The sequence below is a fragment of the Etheostoma cragini genome, chromosome 15 (genome assembly GCF_013103735.1).
Source record: "Etheostoma cragini isolate CJK2018 chromosome 15, CSU_Ecrag_1.0, whole genome shotgun sequence".
Lineage (NCBI taxonomy): Eukaryota > Metazoa > Chordata > Actinopteri > Perciformes > Percidae > Etheostoma > Etheostoma cragini.
This window is the reverse complement of record NC_048421.1, coordinates 344950-346255: the sequence shown is the minus strand read 5'-3', so window position 1 is coordinate 346255 and position 1306 is coordinate 344950. Positions and strand designations below refer to the sequence as shown.

Genomic DNA, 1306 nt, shown 5'->3' with positions numbered 1-1306 from the left:
CTCATGTTTTGAGGTTGTTTTATCTTCAGTCATTAATCATTCTGATGGTATTTACACCAGAGTACGATCAGGTCAGTTGGATTTTCTTTAATTAAACTGTTACAAGATGTTATAATGTACTGGAGAACATTTTTTTTTCTGTTCTGTTAGAAGATGAAACTCCTGTTTGAATGAAGACATGGTGTGCGGATGAATACATTGCGTAATAAGGCTCATATCCATGATTTGAAGCGGTTCTACTTCCTGCTTGGGCTGAGACATGGTGACATTCTGCTGCTGATGGGAACGCTGGATGATATTGGGATATGTATCCATACTCTAAGAAGGGTTTGAAATGGATGGAGCAGACAGAAGGAAGAATGATGAAGTAGAACTTAAATTGTGTTTATGATTCACAATTCTCAATTTATTCATCCGCTCACTGTGTACTTATTAAAACAGGAGTTTCATGTTCTCACTAGATATAGTTTCACGTTACAATGTTTCATTTTATAACATGAAAAGTATCAGGTTATAACGTTGAACATTTGACTCAGTAAATCAGTAAAATCAAAGTGGTCCTGGTGGAAGTTCTGTAGGGTTTGGGTCTCTAAGCAGACCTGTTTTAATTTGGGACTGGAACTGATGAAGAGTCCAGGTGATGAATGTGAGGAGGAAGACGCAGGGCAGAGCAGCAGAAAGATCTCTATATTTAGCGTTTTCTGCAGTTGTTTAATGTCCAGTCTGCTGGATATGATCTGGGTTATATTCTGAGTCTAATATTATCTTTTTGTCTTCTGTTTCAGAGCTCTCCCCTGGATGGATTATTTTAATAGTGGTTCTCACTCTTGTTGGTGGGGTTGTACTAGCTCGAAGGGTGCTTATAACCAAGGGCTACATCATATTACAACATAAGAAAAGTAAGTTAAAATAATGAAAGGTATCAACATAATTTAATGATGAGCAGACAAAACAACAGATTATTTATACATATCTCATGTTTTAAGGTTGTTTTTTCTTCAGTCAGTAATCATTCTGATGGTATTTACACCAGAGTACGATCAAGTCAGGTTTTATTTAAATAAACTGTTACAGGATGTTATAATGTACTGGAGATCATTTTATTTCATTCTTAAATAATTATTCTTAAAATGATCACTAGAAGCTTAAAAGGTTAATTTGTGGAATTTAATTCTGCTTATATGTATGTTTCTGCCTTAATAATTACTAACAGATGACTCTGCATGTGAACATATTGATTAATGCATGTTTTTTTATTTTCAATGGCCAAAAGTCATCAAAGTGGAAGAAGGCCGTGATGTTATTT

At 34.8% G+C, this 1306-nt stretch overlaps 1 protein-coding gene and 1 long non-coding RNA gene across 2 annotated transcripts in view; both read left to right on the top strand.

Annotated features, from left to right (window-relative positions):
- Positions 1 to 1306, top strand: part of LOC117958237 — an 859617-nt gene that overhangs the window by 585084 nt on the left and 273227 nt on the right. The window lies entirely within an intron of this gene.
- Positions 1 to 1306, top strand: part of LOC117958307 — a 21394-nt gene that overhangs the window by 19737 nt on the left and 351 nt on the right. The window lies entirely within an intron of this gene.